Source organism: Ranitomeya imitator, chromosome 6, assembly GCF_032444005.1.
Source record: "Ranitomeya imitator isolate aRanImi1 chromosome 6, aRanImi1.pri, whole genome shotgun sequence".
Taxonomy (NCBI): domain Eukaryota; kingdom Metazoa; phylum Chordata; class Amphibia; order Anura; family Dendrobatidae; genus Ranitomeya; species Ranitomeya imitator.
Genome location: NC_091287.1, coordinates 202,802,313 through 202,815,422, shown reverse-complemented (window position 1 = coordinate 202,815,422; position 13,110 = coordinate 202,802,313).

Below are 13,110 nucleotides of genomic sequence, written 5' to 3'. Positions count from 1 at the left end.
GACTGGTTAAAATTTTTGGTGGTTTCTTGTTCAGTCCATAGGCCTACATCATGTGGCAAACCGGTGAGCATGTGGCAATATTAGTATAGGAGATACCTGAAAACATATCACACTTTTCATCATAGTGCTTTTACCAATGCATAAAATGTATGGAGAAGTCATTTCGAATGACTGGTCCTCAGTGTTGTGAGAACGATGACTGGTTAAAATTTTTGGTGGTTTCTTGTTCAGTCCATAGGCCTACATCATGTGGCAAACCGGTGAGCATGTGGCTCTATTAGTATAGGAGATACCTGAAAACATATCACACTTTTCATCATAGTGCTTTTACCAATGCATAAAATGCATGGAGAAGTCATTTCGAATGACTGGTCCTCAGTGTTGTGAGAACGATGACTGGTTAAAATTTTTGGTGGTTTCTTGTTCAGTCCATGGGCCTACATCATGTGGCAAACCGGTGAGCATGTGGCTCTATTAGTATAGGAGATTACCTGAAAACATATCACACTTTTCATCATAGTGCTTTTACCAATGCATAAAATGCATGGAGAAGTCATTTCGAATGACTGGTCCTCAGTGTTGTGAGAACGATGACTGGTTAAAATTTTTGGTGGTTTCTTGTTCAGTCCATAGGCCTATATCATGTGGCAAACCGGTGAGCATGTGGCTCTATTAGTATAGGAGATACCTGAAAACATATCACACTTTTCATCATAGTGCTTTTACCAATGCATAAAATGCATGGAGAAGTCATTTCGAATGACTGGTCCTCAGTGTTGTGACAACGATGACTGGTTAAAATTTTTGGTGGTTTCTTGTTCAGTCCATAGGCCTACATCATGTGGCAAGCCGGTGAGCATGTGGCTCTATTAGTATAGGAGATACCTGAAAACATATCACACTTTTTATCATAGTGCTTTTACCAATGCATAAAATGCATGGAGAAGTCATTTCGAATCAGTGTTGTGAGAACGATGACTGGTTAAAATTTTTGGTGGTTTCTTGTTCAGTCCATAGGCCTACATCATGTGGCAAACCGGTGAGCATGTGGCTCTATTAGTATAGGAGATACCTGAAAACATATCACACTTTTCATCATAGTGCTTTTACCAATGCATAAAATGCATGGAGAAGTCATTTCGAATGACTGGTCCTCAGTGTTGTGAGAACGATGACTGGTTAAAATTTTTGGTGGTTTCTTGTTCAGTTCATAGGCCTACATCATGTGGCAAACCGGTGAGCATGTGGCTCTATTAGTATAGGAGATACCTGAAAACATATCACACTTTTCATCATAGTGCTTTTACCAATGCATAAAATGCATGGAGAAGTCATTTCGAATGACTGGTCCTCAGTGTTGTGAGAACGATGACTGGTTAAAATTTTTGGTGGTTTCTTGTTCAGTCCATAGGCCTACATCATGTGGCAAACCGGTGAGCATGTGGCTCTATTAGTATAGGAGATACCTGAAAACATATCACACTTTTCATCATAGTGCTTTTACCAATGCATAAAATGCATGGAGAAGTCATTTCGAATGACTGGTCCTCAGTGTTGTGAGAACGATGACTGGTTAAAATTTTTGGTGGTTTCTTGTTCAGTTCATAGGCCTACATCATGTGGCAAACCGGTGAGCATGTGGCTCTATTAGTATAGGAGATACCTGAAAACATATCACACTTTTCATCATAGTGCTTTTACCAATGCATAAAATGCATGGAGAAGTCATTTCGAATGACTGGTCCTCAGTGTTGTGAGAACGATGACTGGTTAAAATTTTTGGTGGTTTCTTGTTCAGTCCATAGGCCTACATCATGTGGCAAACCGGTGAGCATGTGGCTCTATTAGTATAGGAGATACCTGAAAACATATCACACTTTTCATCATAGTGCTTTTACCAATGCATAAAATGCATGGAGAAGTCATTTCGAATGACTGGTCCTCAGTGTTGTGAGAACGATGACTGGTTAAAATTTTTGGTGGTTTCTTGTTCAGTCCATAGGCCTACATCATGTGGCAAACCGGTGAGCATGTGGCTCTATTAGTATAGGAGATACCTGAAAACATATCACACTTTTCATCATAGTGCTTTTACCAATGCATAAAATGCATGGAGAAGTCATTTTGAATGACTGGTCCTCAGTGTTGTGAGAACGATGACTGGTTAAAATTTTTGGTGGTTTCTTGTTCAGTCCATAGGCCTACATCATGTGGCAAATCGGTGAGCATGTGGCTCTATTAGTATAGGAGATACCTGAAAACATATCACACTTTTCATCATAGTGCTTTTACCAATGCAAAAAATGCATGGAGAAGTCATTTCGAATGACTGGTCCTCAGTGTTGTGACAACGATGACTGGTTAAAATTTTTGGTGGTTTCTTGTTCAGTCCATAGGCCTACATCATGTGGCAAACCGGTGAGCATGTGGCTCTATTAGTATAGGAGATACCTGAAAACATATCACACTTTTCATCATAGTGCTTTTACCAATGCATAAAATGCATGGAGAAGTCATTTCGAATGACTGGTCCTCAGTGTTGTGAGAATGATGACTGGTTAAAATTTTTGGTGGTTTCTTGTTCAGTCCATAGGCCTACATCATGTGGCAAACCGGTGAGCATGTGGCTCTATTAGTATAGGAGATACCTGAAAACATATCACACTTTTCATCATAGTGCTTTTACCAATGCATAAAATGCATGGAGAAGTCATTTCGAATGACTGGTCCTCAGTGTTGTGAGAACGATGACTGGTTAAAATTTTTGGTGGTTTCTTGTTCAGTCCATAGGCCTACATCATGTGGCAAACCGGTGAGCATGTGGCTCTATTAGTATAGGAGATACCTGAAAACATATCACACTTTTCATCATAGTGCTTTTACCAATGCATAAAATGCATGGAGAAGTCATTTCGAATGACTGGTCCTCAGTGTTGTGAGAACGATGACTGGTTAAAATTTTTGGTGGTTTCTTGTTCAGTCCATAGGCCTACATCATGTGGCAAACCGGTGAGCATGTGGCTCTATTAGTATAGGAGATACCTGAAAACATATCACACTTTTCATCATAGTGCTTTTACCAATGCATAAAATGCATGGAGAAGTCATTTCGAATGACTGGTCCTCAGTGTTGTGAGAACGATGACTGGTTAAAATTTTTGCTGGTTTCTTGTTCAGTCCATAGGCCTACATCATGTGGCAAACCGGTGAGCATGTGGCTCTATTAGTATAGGAGATACCTGAAAACATATCACACTTTTCATCATAGTGCTTTTACCAATGCATAAAATGCATGGAGAAGTCATTTCGAATGACTGGTCCTCAGTGTTGTGAGAACGATGACTGGTTAAAATTTTTGGTGGTTTCTTGTTCAGTCCATAGGCCTACATCATGTGGCAAACCGGTGAGCATGTGGCTCTATTAGTATAGGAGATACCTGAAAACATATCACACTTTTCATCATAGTGCTTTTACCAATGCATAAAATGCATGGAGAAGTCATTTCGAATGACTGGTCCTCAGTGTTGTGAGAACGATGACTGGTTAAAATTTTTGGTGGTTTCTTGTTCAGTCCATAGGCCTACAGCATGTGGCAAACCGGTGAGCATGTGGCTCTAATAGTATAGGAGATACCTGAAAACATATCGCACTTTTCATCATAGTGCTTTTACCAATGCATAAAATGCATGGAGAAGTCATTTCGAATGACTGGTCCTCAGTGTTGTGAATACGATGACTGGTTAAAATTTTTGGTGGTTTCTTGTTCAGTCCATAGGCCTACATCATGTGGCAAACCGGTGAGCATGTGGCTCTATTAGTATAGGAGATACCTGAAAACATATCACACTTTTCATCATAGTGCTTTTACCAATGCATAAAATGCATGGAGAAGTCATTTCGAATGACTGGTCCTCAGTGTTGTGAGAACGATGACTGGTTAAAATTTTTGGTGGTTTCTTGTTCAGTCCATAGGCCTACATCATGTGGCAAACCGGTGAGCATGTGGCTCTATTAGTATAGGAGATACCTGAAAACATATCACACTTTTCATCATAGTGCTTTTACCAATGCATAAAATGCATGGAGAAGTCATTTCGAATGATTGGTCCTCAGTGTTGTGAGAACGATGACTGGTTAAAATTTTTGGTGGTTTCTTGTTCAGTCCATAGGCCTACATCATGTGGCAAACCGGTGAGCATGTGGCAATATTAGTATAGGAGATACCTGAAAACATATCACACTTTTCATCATAGTGCTTTTACCAATGCATAAAATGTATGGAGAAGTCATTTCGAATGACTGGTCCTCAGTGTTGTGAGAACGATGACTGGTTAAAATTTTTGGTGGTTTCTTGTTCAGTCCATAGGCCTGCATCATGTGGCAAACCGGTGAGCATGTGGCTCTATTAGTATAGGAGATACCTGAAAACATATCACACTTTTCATCATAGTGCTTTTACCAATGCATAAAATGCATGGAGAAGTCATTTCGAATGACTGGTCCTCAGTGTTGTGAGAACGATGACTGGTTAAAATTATTGGTGGTTTCTTGTTCAGTCCATAGGCCTACATCATGTGGCAAACCGGTGAGCATGTGGCTCTATTAGTATAGGAGATACCTGAAAACATATCACACTTTTCATCATAGTGCTTTTACCAATGCATAAAATGCATGGAGAAGTCATTTCGAATGACTGGTCCTCAGTGTTGTGAGAACGATGACTGGTTAAAATTTTTGGTGGTTTCTTGTTCAGTCCATAGGCCTACATCATGTGGCAAACCGGTGAGCATGTGGCTCTATTAGTATAGGAGATACCTGAAAACATATCACACTTTTCATCATAGTGCTTTTACCAATGCATAAAATGCATGGAGAAGTCATTTCGAATGACTGGTCCTCAGTGTTGTGAGAACGATGACTGGTTAAAATTTTTGGTGGTTTCTTGTTCAGTCCATAGGCCTACATCATGTGGCAAACCGGTGAGCATGTGGCTCTATTAGTATAGGAGATACCTGAAAACATATCACACTTTTCATCATAGTGCTTTTACCAATGCATAAAATGCATGGAGAAGTCATTTCGAATGACTGGTCCTCAGTGTTGTGAGAACGATGACTGGTTAAAATTTTTGGTGGTTTCTTGTTCAGTCCATAGGCCTACAGCATGTGGCAAACCGGTGAGCATGTGGCTCTATTAGTTTAGGAGATACCTGAAAACATATCACACTTTTCATCATAGTGCTTTTACCAATGCATAAAATGCATTGAGAAGTCATTTCGAATGACTGGTCCTCAGTGTTGTGAGAACGATGACTGGTTAAAATTTTTGGTGGTTTCTTGTTCAGTCCATAGGCCTACATCATGTGGCAAACCGGTGAGCATGTGGCTCTATTAGTATAGGAGATACCTGAAAACATATCACACTTTTCATCATAGTGCTTTTACCAATGCATAAAATGCATGGAGAAGTCATTTAGAATGACTGGTCCTCAGTGTTGTGAGAACGATGACTGGTTAAAATTTTTGGTGGTTTCTTGTTCAGTCCATAGGCCTACATCATGTGGCAAACCGGTGAGCATGTGGCTCTATTAGTATAGGAGATACCTGAAAACATATCACACTTTTCATCATAGTGCTTTTACCAATGCATAAAATGCATGGAGAAGTCATTTCGAATGACTGGTCCTCAGTGTTGTGAGAACGATGACTGGTTAAAATTTTTGGTGGTTTCTTGTTCAGTCCATAGGCCTACATCATGTGGCAAACCGGTGAGCATGTGGCTCTATTAGTATAGGAGATACCTGAAAACATATCACACTTTTCATCATAGTGCTTTTACCAATGCATAAAATGCATGGAGAAGTCATTTCGAATGACTGGTCCTCAGTGTTGTGAGAACGATGACTGGTTAAAATTTTTGGTGGTTTCTTGTTCAGTCCATAGGCCTACATCATGTGGCAAACCGGTGAGCATGTGGCTCTATTAGTATAGGAGATACCTGAAAACATATCACACTTTTCATCATAGTGCTTTTACCAATGCATAAAATGCATGGAGAAGTCATTTCGAATGACTGGTCCTCAGTGTTGTGAGAACGATGACTGGTTAAAATTTTTGGTGGTTTCTTGTTCAGTCCATAGGCCTACATCATGTGGCAAACCGGTGAGCATGTGGCTCTATTAGTATAGGAGATACCTGAAAACATATCACACTTTTCATCATAGTGCTTTTACCAATGCATAAAATGCATGGAGAAGTCATTTAGAATGACTGGTCCTCAGTGTTGTGAGAACGATGACTGGTTAAAATTTTTGGTGGTTTCCTGTTCAGTCCATAGGCCTACAGCATGTGGCAAACCGGTGAGCATGTGGCTCTATTAGTATAGGAGATACCTGAAAACATATCACACTTTTCATCATAGTGCTTTTACCAATGCATAAAATGCATGGAGAAGTCATTTCGAATGACTGGTCCTCAGTGTTGTGAGAACGATGACTGGTTAAAAATTTTGGTGGTTTCTTGTTCAGTCCATAGGCCTACATCATGTGGCAAACCGGTGAGCATGTGGCTCTATTAGTATAGGAGATACCTGAAAACATATCACACTTTTCATCATAGTGCTTTTACCAATGCATAAAATCCATGGAGAAGTCATTTCGAATGACTGGTCCTCAGTGTTGTGAGAACGATGACTGGTTAAAATTTTTGGTGGTTTCTTGTTCAGTCCATAGGCCTACAGCATGTGGCAAACCGGTGAGCATGTGGCTCTATTAGTATAGGAGATACCTGAAAACATATCACACTTTTCATCATAGTGCTTTTACCAATGCATAAAATGCATGGAGAAGTCATTTCGAATGACTGGTCCTCAGTGTTGTGAGAACGATGACTGGTTAAAATTTTTGGTGGTTTCTTGTTCAGTCCATAGGCCTACATCATGTGGCAAACCGGTGAGCATGTGGCTCTATTAGTATAGGAGATACCTGAAAACATATCACACTTTTCATCATAGTGCTTTTACCAATGCATAAAATGCATGGAGAAGTCATTTCGAATGACTGGTCCTCAGTGTTGTGAGAACGATGACTGGTTAAAATTTTTGGTGGCTTCTTGTTCAGTCCATAGGCCTACATCATGTGGCAAACCGGTGAGCATGTGGCTCTATTAGTATAGGAGATACCTGAAAACATATCACACTTTTCATCATAGTGCTTTTACCAATGCATAAAATGCATGGAGAAGTCATTTCGAATGACTGGTCCTCAGTGTTGTGAGAACGATGACTGGTTAAAATTTTTGTTGATTTCTTGTTCAGTCCATAGGCCTACATCATGTGGCAAACCGGTGAGCATGTGGCTCTATTAGTATAGGAGATACCTGAAAACATATCACACTTTTCATCATAGTGCTTTTACCAATGCATAAAATGCATGGAGAAGTCATTTCGAATGACTGGTCCTCAGTGTTGTGAGAACGATGACTGGTTAAAATTTTTGGTGGTTTCTTGTTCAGTCCATAGGCCTACATCATGTGGCAAACCGGTGAGCATGTGGCTCTATTAGTATAGGAGATACCTGAAAACATATCACACTTTTCATCATAGTGCTTTTACCAATGCATAAAATGCATGGAGAAGTCATTTCGAATGACTGGTCCTCAGTGTTGTGAGAACGATGACTGGTTAAAATTTTTGGTGGCTTCTTGTTCAGTCCATAGGCCTACATCATGTGGCAAACCGGTGAGCATGTGGCTCTATTAGTATAGGAGATACCTGAAAACATATCACACTTTTCATCATAGTGCTTTTACCAATGCATAAAATGCATGGAGAAGTCATTTCGAATGACTGGTCCTCAGTGTTGTGAGAACGATGACTGGTTAAAATTTTTGGTGGTTTCTTGTTCAGTCCATAGGCCTACATCATGTGGCAAACCGGTGAGCATGTGGCTCTATTAGTATAGGAGATACCTGAAAACATATCACACTTTTCATCATAGTGCTTTTACCAATGCATAAAATGCATGGAGAAGTCATTTCGAATGACTGGTCCTCAGTGTTGTGAGAACGATGACTGGTTAAACTTTTTGGTGGTTTCTTGTTCAGTCCATAGGCCTACATCATGTGGCAAACCGGTGAGCATGTGGCTCTATTAGTATAGGAGATACCTGAAAACATATCACACTTTTCATCATAGTGCTTTTACCAATGCATAAAATGCATGGAGAAGTCATTTCGAATGACTGGTCCTCAGTGTTGTGAGAACGATGACTGGTTAAAATTTTTGGTGGTTTCTTGTTCAGTCCATAGGCCTACAGCATGTGGCAAACCGGTGAGCATGTGGCTCTATTAGTATAGGAGATACCTGAAAACATATCGCACTTTTCATCATAGTGCTTTTACCAATGCATAAAATGCATGGAGAAGTCATTTCGAATGACTGGTCCTCAGTGTTGTGAATACGATGACTGGTTAAAATTTTTGGTGGTTTCTTGTTCAGTCCATAGGCCTACATCATGTGGCAAACCGGTGAGCATGTGGCTCTATTAGTATAGGAGATACCTGAAAACATATCACACTTTTCATCATAGTGCTTTTACCAATGCATAAAATGCATGGAGAAGTCATTTCGAATGACTGGTCCTCAGTGTTGTGAGAACGATGACTGGTTAAAATTTTTGGTGGTTTCTTGTTCAGTCCATAGGCCTACATCATGTGGCAAACCGGTGAGCATGTGGCTCTATTAGTATAGGAGATACCTGAAAACATATCACACTTTTCATCATAGTGCTTTTACCAATGCATAAAATGCATGGAGAAGTCATTTCGAATGATTGGTCCTCAGTGTTGTGAGAACGATGACTGGTTAAAATTTTTGGTGGTTTCTTGTTCAGTCCATAGGCCTACATCATGTGGCAAACCGGTGAGCATGTGGCTCTATTAGTATAGGAGATACCTGAAAACATATCACACTTTTCATCATAGTGCTTTTACCAATGCATAAAATGTATGGAGAAGTCATTTCGAATGACTGGTCCTCAGTGTTGTGAGAACGATGACTGGTTAAAATTTTTGGTGGTTTCTTGTTCAGTCCATAGGCCTGCATCATGTGGCAAACCGGTGAGCATGTGGCTCTATTAGTATAGGAGATACCTGAAAACATATCACACTTTTCATCATAGTGCTTTTACCAATGCATAAAATGCATGGAGAAGTCATTTCGAATGACTGGTCCTCAGTGTTGTGAGAACGATGACTGGTTAAAATTATTGGTGGTTTCTTGTTCAGTCCATAGGCCTACATCATGTGGCAAACCGGTGAGCATGTGGCTCTATTAGTATAGGAGATACCTGAAAACATATCACACTTTTCATCATAGTGCTTTTACCAATGCATAAAATGCATGGAGAAGTCATTTCGAATGACTGGTCCTCAGTGTTGTGAGAACGATGACTGGTTAAAATTTTTGGTGGCTTCTTGTTCAGTCCATAGGCCTACATCATGTGGCAAACCGGTGAGCATGTGGCTCTATTAGTATAGGAGATACCTGAAAACATATCACACTTTTCATCATAGTGCTTTTACCAATGCATAAAATGCATGGAGAAGTCATTTCGAATGACTGGTCCTCAGTGTTGTGAGAACGATGACTGGTTAAAATTTTTGTTGATTTCTTGTTCAGTCCATAGGCCTACATCATGTGGCAAACCGGTGAGCATGTGGCTCTATTAGTATAGGAGATACCTGAAAACATATCACACTTTTCATCATAGTGCTTTTACCAATGCATAAAATGCATGGAGAAGTCATTTCGAATGACTGGTCCTCAGTGTTGTGAGAACGATGACTGGTTAAAATTTTTGGTGGTTTCTTGTTCAGTCCATAGGCCTACATCATGTGGCAAACCGGTGAGCATGTGGCTCTATTAGTATAGGAGATACCTGAAAACATATCACACTTTTCATCATAGTGCTTTTACCAATGCATAAAATGCATGGAGAAGTCATTTCGAATGACTGGTCCTCAGTGTTGTGAGAACGATGACTGGTTAAAATTTTTGGTGGCTTCTTGTTCAGTCCATAGGCCTACATCATGTGGCAAACCGGTGAGCATGTGGCTCTATTAGTATAGGAGATACCTGAAAACATATCACACTTTTCATCATAGTGCTTTTACCAATGCATAAAATGCATGGAGAAGTCATTTCGAATGACTGGTCCTCAGTGTTGTGAGAACGATGACTGGTTAAAATTTTTGGTGGTTTCTTGTTCAGTCCATAGGCCTACATCATGTGGCAAACCGGTGAGCATGTGGCTCTATTAGTATAGGAGATACCTGAAAACATATCACACTTTTCATCATAGTGCTTTTACCAATGCATAAAATGCATGGAGAAGTCATTTCGAATGACTGGTCCTCAGTGTTGTGAGAACGATGACTGGTTAAACTTTTTGGTGGTTTCTTGTTCAGTCCATAGGCCTACATCATGTGGCAAACCGGTGAGCATGTGGCTCTATTAGTATAGGAGATACCTGAAAACATATCACACTTTTCATCATAGTGCTTTTACCAATGCATAAAATGCATGGAGAAGTCATTTCGAATGACTGGTCCTCAGTGTTGTGAGAACGATGACTGGTTAAAATTTTTGGTGGTTTCTTGTTCAGTCCATAGGCCTACAGCATGTGGCAAACCGGTGAGCATGTGGCTCTATTAGTATAGGAGATACCTGAAAACATATCGCACTTTTCATCATAGTGCTTTTACCAATGCATAAAATGCATGGAGAAGTCATTTCGAATGACTGGTCCTCAGTGTTGTGAATACGATGACTGGTTAAAATTTTTGGTGGTTTCTTGTTCAGTCCATAGGCCTACATCATGTGGCAAACCGGTGAGCATGTGGCTCTATTAGTATAGGAGATACCTGAAAACATATCACACTTTTCATCATAGTGCTTTTACCAATGCATAAAATGCATGGAGAAGTCATTTCGAATGACTGGTCCTCAGTGTTGTGAGAACGATGACTGGTTAAAATTTTTGGTGGTTTCTTGTTCAGTCCATAGGCCTACATCATGTGGCAAACCGGTGAGCATGTGGCTCTATTAGTATAGGAGATACCTGAAAACATATCACACTTTTCATCATAGTGCTTTTACCAATGCATAAAATGCATGGAGAAGTCATTTCGAATGATTGGTCCTCAGTGTTGTGAGAACGATGACTGGTTAAAATTTTTGGTGGTTTCTTGTTCAGTCCATAGGCCTACATCATGTGGCAAACCGGTGAGCATGTGGCTCTATTAGTATAGGAGATACCTGAAAACATATCACACTTTTCATCATAGTGCTTTTACCAATGCATAAAATGTATGGAGAAGTCATTTCGAATGACTGGTCCTCAGTGTTGTGAGAACGATGACTGGTTAAAATTTTTGGTGGTTTCTTGTTCAGTCCATAGGCCTGCATCATGTGGCAAACCGGTGAGCATGTGGCTCTATTAGTATAGGAGATACCTGAAAACATATCACACTTTTCATCATAGTGCTTTTACCAATGCATAAAATGCATGGAGAAGTCATTTCGAATGACTGGTCCTCAGTGTTGTGAGAACGATGACTGGTTAAAATTATTGGTGGTTTCTTGTTCAGTCCATAGGCCTACATCATGTGGCAAACCGGTGAGCATGTGGCTCTATTAGTATAGGAGATACCTGAAAACATATCACACTTTTCATCATAGTGCTTTTACCAATGCATAAAATGCATGGAGAAGTCATTTCGAATGACTGGTCCTCAGTGTTGTGAGAACGATGACTGGTTAAAATTTTTGGTGGTTTCTTGTTCAGTCCATAAGCCTACATCATGTGGCAAACCGGTGAGCATGTGGCTCTATTAGTATAGGAGATACCTGAAAACATATCACACTTTTCATCATAGTGCTTTTACCAATGCATAAAATGCATGGAGAAGTCATTTCGAATGACTGGTCCTCAGTGTTGTGAGAACGATGACTGGTTAAAATTTTTGGTGGTTTCTTGTTCAGTCCATAGGCCTACATCATGTGGCAAACCGGTGAGCATGTGGCTCTATTAGTATAGGAGATACCTGAAAACATATCACACTTTTCATCATAGTGCTTTTACCAATGCATAAAATGCATGGAGAAGTCATTTCGAATGACTGGTCCTCAGTGTTGTGAGAACGATGACTGGTTAAAATTTTTGGTGGTTTCTTGTTCAGTCCATAGGCCTACAGCATGTGGCAAACCGGTGAGCATGTGGCTCTATTAGTTTAGGAGATACCTGAAAACATATCACACTTTTCATCATAGTGCTTTTACCAATGCATAAAATGCATTGAGAAGTCATTTCGAATGACTGGTCCTCAGTGTTGTGAGAACGATGACTGGTTAAAATTTTTGGTGGTTTCTTGTTCAGTCCATAGGCCTACATCATGTGGCAAACCGGTGAGCATGTGGCTCTATTAGTATAGGAGATACCTGAAAACATATCACACTTTTCATCATAGTGCTTTTACCAATGCATAAAATGCATGGAGAAGTCATTTCGAATGACTGGTCCTCAGTGTTGTGAGAACGATGACTGGTTAAAATTTTTGGTGGTTTCTTGTTCAGTCCATAGGCCTACATCATGTGGCAAACCGGTGAGCATGTGGCTCTATTAGTATAGGAGATACCTGAAAACATATCACACTTTTCATCATAGTGCTTTTACCAATGCATAAAATGCATGGAGAAGTCATTTCGAATGACTGGTCCTCAGTGTTGTGAGAACGATGACTGGTTAAAATTTTTGGTGGTTTCTTGTTCAGTCCATAGGCCTACATCATGTGGCAAACCGGTGAGCATGTGGCTCTATTAGTATAGGAGATACCTGAAAACATATCACACTTTTCATCATAGTGCTTTTACCAATGCATAAAATGCATGGAGAAGTCATTTCGAATGACTGGTCCTCAGTGTTGTGAGAACGATGACTGGTTAAAATTTTTGGTGGTTTCTTGTTCAGTCCATAGGCCTACATCATGTGGCAAACCGGTGAGCATGTGGCTCTATTAGTATAGGAGATACCTGAAAACATATCACACTTTT